Genomic DNA, 9,149 nt, shown 5'->3' on the forward strand with positions numbered 1-9,149 from the left:
TGGTTATTCATTGTTGGCCATAATAAGCCTGGAGTATGTTGGGGAGAGGAACGGTCCACCCCTCAGGGTCGCTTGAGGGGTAAGGGCTAGACAAGCAGGGGAATACCGTGCCCATGGCTCCCTCAGGCCGTTCAGGACTGGCACAAAGTCAGCCTTTCATCCTTTCAGCACGGCTCTCACACCTTAGGAAGTGGATAGTAGAAGGGTTTGGTGAAGGGACAGAAAGGAAAAAGTAGGAGGGGGAAGAAAGAAAGAAAAAAAGAAAGAAAAAAAAAAAAGACCATGCAAAATTTGTTGAGTCGAGGGCTGAGTCCCAAGGTTGGGGAGTTCCCCAGCATTGGGTCCCAGTCTCCGCCTCCTAAGCCCCCCTACGACAACAACGGGCAAGGGATTGGTGGGGGAAGAGAAGGAGAAAAATAGCAATAGAAAGAGAAAAAGGCAAGACCGATGAAAGTCGTCACTCAAAATTTTATTCATATATTGAAAAAAAAAAAAAAAAATCTGCCGCGTTAACATCTAAAGTCATTAGCGGCGTATATAGGGTTGGGGCTTGAAGGCGAAGCTATGGTATAAGACGTGTTTTAGTTAATGAGGCGATGTTCGTGGATTTCCAGAATGGCCGATCGTCAGACCAAACAAATGTGTCAGACATCAAAGCTGACACAGCATTATGACAAAGTGTTGTGGCGAAAAAAAGGGTAAAAATGATTTAACGATTAGGATAAGTGGACAGAGGGAGGGAATGAAGAAGGGAAGGAAAAGGAGAGAAGGAAAATAAAAGACCGTGCGAAATTTGTCGAGGCGAGGTCCAAGGCAGGAATGATCCGTCACTCAAAAGGCTACAACAAAAGCACAGAAACCTTTAACTTAATCAGGTCCGTCGGGATATTAAAGAAAGGACCAAGTCACGCTGTATCTTTCGCCTTCCCAAATAACCTCTCAAATTAGAGTCATTCTGCTACACGACAACTTGTGGAATCTCAGAGCCACGAAAGAGGTTTCAGAGGAACACACCGGGGAAACCCTAAAGAAAAATTAAGTTCCCTAAATTTGGGGGAAAACCTACTCCTTTGGATCACCCCTTCTCCTTAACAAAGTAAAATAATCTCAAGCGGCATCACATATCCTTGTTCTCTCGACTCGCTGATGAAGCAGATTTAAATCCCACTACCCCTTTCAGAACCCCCCACCCCCTCAACAACTCTGTAACCCCATACCACCCCTGATGCCCCATCCAGAATTAGGCAAAAAATAAAAAAATAAAAAAATAAAATAAAATGAAATACAATAAATACATACAAAATAAACAAATAAATAAATAAATAAGTAAATAGATAAATAAATAATATCTCAAGGAAATAGTACGCGCCGCGAAAAACACATTGCTAAACAGACAACCCCACCTCCCCCCGCCTCCGGGCCATTAGCTGAACGGTCAAACCCCAGCCTCCACAGAAGCAAGGAGATGCTGAGAATCCCTCGGAGCAGCTTCGAGGCGGCATGGAGAGAGACCCAAAATAATACGGCATCTGACTGATCTCTAAGAACTACGAGACCTTAAGAACACGACTCTAAAATAGAAACCGGATGACTCAGGTGGTGGTTATAATCTAACGAAGAGCATATCAACCTAGCCACGTCTCGGAAACTACATGAATACCTTAAACGAGGAAATAATCTAGTCACGAACAACATGATTGAAAGACACGCTGGCACAGACAAAAGATGGAACGGATACCTTGCTTTAAAACGAAACAACACACCACAGGACAAACAATACAATAAAATCACACCTCTAGTCATACAACATTAAGTATTACACTGGACAACACATAAAAACGAATTTTACAACACATACCGAAGACACGACCCACTCCTCCTTACAAACATCCATGGGCTCAATAACACTAACCGCCTAAAGATCTACACGTACGGTCTACTCTTATAAAGAAACACAGAGATGATGGAGTAGCAGCAGCGATTAAAAACAAAATCTCCCACGCTATCAAAAATAACTTTACCCCAGACCTTTTTGGCAGTTGGGGTAAACACACCTCAAGGACCCATTATACTGGTAACAGTAAAGATTCCACTATGAAGACCATACATTTTCAGAAAACATCTTGCACCTTTTGAGGCACAACAAACCACTCTTTGAATACTAACACACTAACATTACAACAAGGAATACTTACATACCTTGGTCCACACCGACCTATATTATATGTGCCCCAGCAACACCCTGTATACATCGCATAAAAGCAGATGATGTCACATCCAGTGATCGCCTCCAGTTGTATCAACAAACCCCATCGTGATCCCAATGCAACCGTGAGAAAACTTTAAACATGCAAACTTATTCTAATTCATCAATAAAAAAAGGATTCTGGTTGTATAGAACCTCCGTAGCACAAGCTCAAGACGGAAATTAGTCTGACGGAAATAGTCGCGACCGTCTTCGTCTTGGAGGGGTTCTGTTTGCACGTGATACATGCAGAAAGCCTCAAAGTCAGTCGGAAATGCAAAATTGACGGAGAAAGTGAGGGTTAATCGTTAATGGTTACAAAGCAGAATATATGTGCTAAATATCAAAGAAAGCTGAAAAGGGTAAAGAGGGGGGTTCGTTGATGATAAAGTGAGCTACATGTCAGAAGTCGTATTGCAGTTCAGGAAGGTAAACATTAACAAGGGTGATTAAATAAGTTGTCAAGGGAAGATGTGTTGGATTTTGCAAGGATGTCCGTAGGGTAAGGTAGGGATGTCAGGAGGGAGATAATCTAGGGACGGGGTTTGCTGTGACATATGGTCATATCCAGGGGAAAGTGGGAGGGATAATAGGGAAGGAGGGGGGGATGATGCGGCTGAAGCAGGAATGGGTTGTGTTCAGAGTGGGATGGTGCAGCACAGTACTGATACTGCATCATAGTCCATGAAGCTGGCGAGAAAGTCTTCTCCACAATCGGAATAATTCTTGTCGTAGACAAGGGAGTTTGTTGGGGAGATGGAGACAATGCCAGTACAAGTATTGAGGGAGGGATGAGGTTGGGAAGGAATGCGTTTGCCAATGAAGTCAGTTGGGGTTGACAATGCTATAGATTAGGTTTTGGATGTAACAAGGTAGGAACGATTGGGTAGCTGCAGAAGGAAACTTTGCCTACTTGTTTTTGGAGACATTGCCGGAAGAGGAGCATGTAGGGGTGTAGGGGGAACTTTGCAGAAGGAATGGGAGTAGAAAGATTGGAGGATAGATGAGGTGTAGGCATGTTATCTTGGGTCATGATTAGTTTTGAATGTCGTCGAGAGTTTCTGCAGTGAAGTTGGTTGGGGAGGTCTGAGAAACAAAGATTTTCTTATGGAGGGAGAAGAGGGGACCAATGTTTGATAGCTGGAAGAGGTTGATGGAGAGGATGGGGTAGAGGATGGGATGGAGTGTTTAGCTCGTCATGTGCAATTAGTTGGGCGAGGATGAAGAGGGGCAGGTACCGAGGAAGTAGTGATTGGAGTGCCTGGTAGAGATTGGGGTGTCTGGATTTAAAATGGCAAAAGAATTTAACTGAGAGAAGTACGGGGTAAAAGCGGGATGAGGAAGAGAAGCTGGGGGAGATGTAGAAACATCTTGGAAGGAAAGGGGAGGGGCAGAGCAACTGTTGGAGTAGGGAGAGAGAGAGAGAGAAACCTCATCGACGGGCTTCCTGTCTGGCTTTGTGTAAAGTGAGGCCAATTCTGAATCTGAGACTTGCTACTTAAACTTGTAGGTAGGACAGCCCCTATAAAATACATTATGGGAGCCACCACTATTGGCACATGTGTGTGATTGTGCTGAGCAGATTGATCGATTAAGACCAGGTTGGGCTCAAAGAGAGCATCGGACTGTGGAACGGCAGTGTTTGGCAGGATGGCATGGACACTAATAATTCTGATACTGACGGGGGGGGGGGGGGGGTGATATGGTCGGACAGGGAGGGACTCTCTGCCCATATAAACATGAAAGGAGAGGTCTTGTCTATAGAAAGTAATTTTGGCAATAATGGTGGAGACCTACAACGGCCTCTAGGGGGGATGGTGCAGCCCCGTACTGATACTGCATCATAGTCCATGAAGCAGGCGAGTAAGTCTTCTCCACAGTGTGAATAATCCTTGTCGTAGACAAGGGACTTTGTTGGGGAGATGGAGACAGTGCTGGTACAAGTATTGAGGGAGGGATGAGGTTGGGAAGGAATGCGTTTGCCAATGAAGTCAGTTGGGGTTGACAATGCTATAGAGTGGGTTTTGGATGTAACAAGGCGGGAACAATTGGGTAGCTGCAGAAGGAAACTTTGCCTACTTTTTTTAGAGACATTGCTGGAAGAGGAGCGTGTTGTCAGAAGAAGGAACTGTGTGTGTAGGGGGGGGGGGGGGGGTCATGAAAAGACAAACCCATTTGGCTGGGCTAATCAGAGTATTCAAGACATTTGTAGAGGAGGGAGTAGTGGATGTGTGAAGAGGGAGTAGTGTTGAGAGGTAGTATTATGGAGAGATGGACAATACGGTTATAGACTAGTAGTAAGGGAGGATGGGGTAGTTGATGAAGAAAGTTTTGTGGGTGGAAGAGATGAAGTAGTGGATGTTGGGAGAGGTGGAATGTTTTCTGGAGATTGAGTATTGACTTGATTCGGATTGGGCTGATATGACAATAGGTATTGAGGAGAATGTAGTACTAGCAGTGTTTAGAGTTGTGGTCAAAGGAGAGCCTGGGATTGGGAAAGCGGAATTGAAACCAGTCGGGCTATTTGATAAAAGGGACATTAAGGGTAAGCCTTAATGCCCCTATTAACGTACAGTCTTTATTACTGGCCACGGTAAGCCTAGGATGTGCTGAAGAGAGATATTGTCCACACCTCTGGGTCTCCTTGAGTGGTAAGGGTTAAGCAACTAAACAGGGGAATCCCGTGCCCATGGCTTTCCCAATGCATTCATGACGGGCACAAATTCAGCCTTTCATCTCTTCCTGTACACATCTCTCACACCTTAGAAAGTGGATAGTTGAAAGAGTTAAAGAGAAAGAAATCAAAAGGGGAAGGGGAAAAGACTGCAAGTTGAGTCGAGGGCTGAGGCTCATTGGTTAATGGTTAATGGGTAAAAGCAAAGCAAATGTGCTACACATCTAAGGTCATGTAGCAGTGTAGGAAGGTATAGTAAAGGGTAGTGAAGGGCGGTTGAATTAGTAATTAGTTGCTATACGTCAACAATATAGAGTAAAAGGATTAAATATGGGTAAAGGAGTTAACAAGTGAAAGCAGAGGTACGGGCAGGATAACAGAATGAGTGGAACTGAAAGAGGGACATTACATAGGGAACATAGGCCCGGGTCAGGACATGACATCAGATAAGAGTGTGTTAGACAGGTGTGGCCAATGCGTAAGCGGGCGAGAGCCGTCTCCCTTCGTCTGTTCCGATGAAATGGAGCTGACCAGGAGGAGACTCACAGTTTTACAGTATATAATTCATTAATTCGAAGAGACTGAGACCCAAGGTGATCCCCCAGCCCCAGTCTCCGTCTCCTAAGCCCCCCCCCCCCCCCCCCCCGGCAACAACGGGCATGGGAATTGGGGGGGGATTGTGTTACGCGGCCTTAATGGTTAATGGTTAATGGTTAAAGGCAAAATAAATGTGCTAGACATCTAAGATCATGTAGCACTATAGTTAATGTTAGTGAAGGGTCTTTGGGTTAGTGATTAGTTGTTAAAGCTGGGTTAAGGGATTGGTGAGTGAATGGGTTAGGGTCGGATGAGGTAATGTAAAGGATTAGATCAAGTGAAGGATACATATGCGTTTGAGGAAGGAAAACAGGTTGTCAAAGCAGAAAGTGTGAGATTCTGTAAGGATGTCTGATAAGTTGGGATGTCTATGTAGGGAGGATAGGTGGGAGAAAGTAGAGGTACAGGCTGCTTCAAAACGTGGCATGACAATAGAATATGTGGGACTGAAAAAGGAACATTACATAAGGGACATAGGAGTGGATCAGATTGTGACATCAGATAGGAGTGTGTTAGACGGGTGTGGCCAATGTGTAAGCGGGCGAGAGCCGTCTCCCAACGTCTGTTCCGATGGAATGGAGCTGACCAGGAGGAGATTGACAGTTTTACAGTATGTAATTTATTAGTGTGGAGACTTGACCAAAAAAAATTGCCATCGATTATACAAGAAGGTCTTAAAGTGTGGGTAATAATCCGTGGCTGGGATATGTGAGAAACGTGGTTGGTTTGATGTGGTCATAGCAGCGTAGCGTGCTAGAGTATCTGCCTGTTCATTGCCGGGGATTCCAACATGGCTGGGTACCCAGCAAAATTTGATTGTTTTATGATGTGTGGACAGGTAGAACAACCAGTTCTGGATATTACAAACAAGGGGGTTGGTTGTGTGTATTGACTTTATGAGGGTTAATGAGTTACGAGAGTCAGTTAAAATTGTATAAGAGGAAGAGGGTAGTGAGTATATGTGTTTTAAGGCAAAAAGGAGTGCATACAGTTCTGTAGTAAGGACACTGGATTCAGGAGGGGGTATTTGAAAGTACGAGTTGGGAAGATTACTGCAAAACCAGCACCGGAGGTGGTTTTGGAGCCATCAGTGTAGACGGGAATACTGGAGGAATGAGTGGAGGCATGGTCAAGGAAATGGGTGAGGAGGAATATTTGATTTTGGTGGGTCAGGGTAGACAGAGGAGCAAATATGGGGGCAAGGTATAAGCCATGGAGGGACTGAATGGACAGAGAACGGGAGGGGTCGGAGATGGGGAAAAGGGGAATGGGAGAGGAGGTTATCCATGCGAGTGGAGAAAGGAGTAGGTAAACGTGGAGAAGAAGCAAAGGTAGGAAGTAGGGATCGTGGGATAGTTAGTTTAGTGAGGGGAAGTTGGTGGAATCGAGCATAACATCGGAGAGAGAGAAGGGCACGGCGTCGAGAGAGAGATGGTATGCCTGATTCAGTGTACAGGCTCTCAACTGGAGAGGAGCGGAAGGCATCTAGGGCTAAGCGAAGACCACAGTGGTGGATTGTGTCAAGATGAGCAAGGAGAGAAGTTGAGGCAGAGGAGTAGATCTAGCATCCATAATCTAGAGTGGAGAGGATTAAGGTGACATGAAGATGAAGGAGAGTTTTTCGATCTAGCCCCAGGATAAATCGGATAGGGTTTGTAAAATTCGGAGACGGCGGCGAGTTTTTTCTTTGATGTAAAGAATATGGTCTCGCCAGGATAGTTTGGAGTCAAAAATGACGCTTAGGAATTTACCAGAGGAACGGTGTTGAAGTGGAATGTCATATAAGATGAGTGAAGGTAGAGGACCTACACGTGTGCAAGAGAAAAGAATGGAGAAAGATTTTGAGGTAGAAAAGCGGAAGCCATGGTTTGTGGCCCAGGAGGAAACTGATGATATTGCAGATTGAAGAAATTGGTAGAGATTTGGTATGGATGTGCCAGAGGCATAGATGGTTAAATCATCAACATATAGTGATGACCGGGCTCCTGGTGGTAGAACTGAGGCAATGTCATTTACAGCAAGAAGGAATAAGGTGGTACTAAGCACACTGCCTTGTGGGACACCTTCAATTTGAGGAAAGAAAGATGATGTGGCAGAGGCAATTTTGACCTGGAAAGTGCGTTGGGAGAGGAAAGACTTTATGAAGACACCCATGTTTCCACGTATGCCTAGAGAGGACAATTGTTGGAGAATATGGTACCTCCATGTCGTATCATATGCTTTTTCTAGGTCAAAAAACATAGCTAGTACGGATTCATGGCGTGCAAATGGGGATGTAATATATGTCTCAAAATGAGCAAGGGGGTCAGCTGTGCTTCGGGCACGGCGAAAACCAAACTGGGAAGGTGAGATAAGATTGTGGGATTCAAGATACCACATTAAGCGGAAGTTAACCATTCGCTCTAGTAGTGTGCATAAGCAGCTAGTTAGTGCGACGGGGCGATAGTCTTGATGGAGGGTACCCGATTTATTGGGTTTCAGGAAAGGGAGGATAAGAGCTTCTCGCCAATGAGGAGGAAAATTTCCTGATATCCATATGTGGTTGTAAGTTGTTAATAGGAAGGATAACGAGGAAGATGGGAGTTGTCGGAGCATACGGTAGTGAATACCGTCAGGGCCTTCATGAGTGTTGCGGCACGATTTTAGGGCAGCACTGAGTTCAGAGGAAGAAAAGGGAGCATTATAGGACTCAGCAGAGGATAGGGTGAAGATAATGGGGGTACGTTCCCCGATGGTTTTAATAGAAGAGAAGTGTGGAGAAAGGCGAGAGCCACTACTGACCTGGCTGAAATAGTCACCCAGTTCATTAGCGACTTCGGGAGGATCAGAGATGAGGGTCAATATGAAGGACGGGGGCTGGATGGGGGGGATGTTCGCCTGATAGTTTATGGATTCGGCACCAAACATTTGAGATAGATGTAGAGGATGTAATTGAGGAAACATAATTTCGCCAGCTATTTGTTTTACTATTTCGGATTATACGACGAAAACAGGCAGATGCTCTTTTTAAGGAGATAAGAGCTGATAGTTGATGAGGGGTACCTCGTTTGTAGCGGTAACTGTTCCAAGCTGCACGTTTTACACGGAGTGCTTTAGTGCAATCAGAATTCCACCATGGAACACATTTGGAGGTATAGGGTCTTGAGGTTCGAGGGATAGCTGTATGGGCAGCTCTTAGGACTGTAGTTATAAAATTTTTATCATTTCTGATACAGATGAGAGGGAAGATGGAGGGGTATGAATAGTAGAGAGTGAAGTGAAAGTATGCCAGTCAGCTCTATCAAAGCACCAGCGTGGGGAGTTCGGAAGTGGTACATATCAAGTTGGAGAAAGGAGAACTGGAAAGTGGTCACTATAGGGAAAGCGGTCTAGAACTGACCAGTGGAAATCTAAATGAAGAGAAGGGGTCAATGCATTAAAAAGACTGCGTGCGTGTATCCAAGTGTGTGGGGCGATCTGTATTTAGAATAATAAGATCAGCTGTGGAGAGGAAGCGCTCTAGAGCTCGGCCACGGGTGTTGGTGATAGAATCACCCCAAAGAGTGTGGCGGCAGTTAAAATCACCTACTATGAGGAAAGGTGATTGAAGTTGGGAAATTAGGTTTTCAAAAGCAACAAAGTTAATGGGGTAGG

The sequence above is a fragment of the Penaeus chinensis genome, chromosome 43, assembly GCF_019202785.1.
Source record: "Penaeus chinensis breed Huanghai No. 1 chromosome 43, ASM1920278v2, whole genome shotgun sequence".
NCBI classification, from domain to species: domain Eukaryota; kingdom Metazoa; phylum Arthropoda; class Malacostraca; order Decapoda; family Penaeidae; genus Penaeus; species Penaeus chinensis.